Genomic DNA, 611 nt, shown 5'->3' on the forward strand with positions numbered 1-611 from the left:
CGTCAACGGAGACCTTAGGGGGAGGGTGGCTACATACCCTCATCGGGGAAGATAAGTTGTGCTTCCAAAACAGAGCCATACTAGCAGTGCTACAACTTCAAGGTGCACCACCACTTTCAGCAACTAAAGAGCCCTTACTCGCGCGAATAAGCGCCCCGTTTGAATAAGCGCCCTTCCTAACATGAAAATTTCTTAAGCGCCCCGTTTGAATAAGCGCCTCTTCTAATTTGAATAAGCGAATAATTCATAAGATTTTCTTTTTAACAAGTCAATAATCCAATCAATCCTGGGACTGTGGTTGTTGGCATGATTTGAGCTGCAGAGTGGAAACACATTCTTCTTAGGTCAATATCAAAATGAGGATAGATGAGAACTCCGATCCCTGGACAGGCAGTATATTTCCAACTTTACTCTTTTTACATATTTGTCTATACCTAGTCCTACTTCTCTTTTTCTTTTTCCGACCTTTAGCACATACTCATTTGAGTTTTCAAGAAAAAATACAATGATCCTGAATTTCCACTCTGTTTTCATAAGCACCCCGTTTAAATAAGCGCCCCGTTTGAATATTATAAGCGCCCCTCAGAAAGTGCAAAAAAATGGGGGGGGGG

The sequence above is a fragment of the Anneissia japonica genome, unplaced genomic scaffold (genome assembly GCF_011630105.1).
Source record: "Anneissia japonica isolate Jap-2015-1 unplaced genomic scaffold, ASM1163010v1 scaffold287589_len272378_cov178, whole genome shotgun sequence".
Classification (NCBI taxonomy): Eukaryota; Metazoa; Echinodermata; class Crinoidea; order Comatulida; family Comatulidae; genus Anneissia; species Anneissia japonica.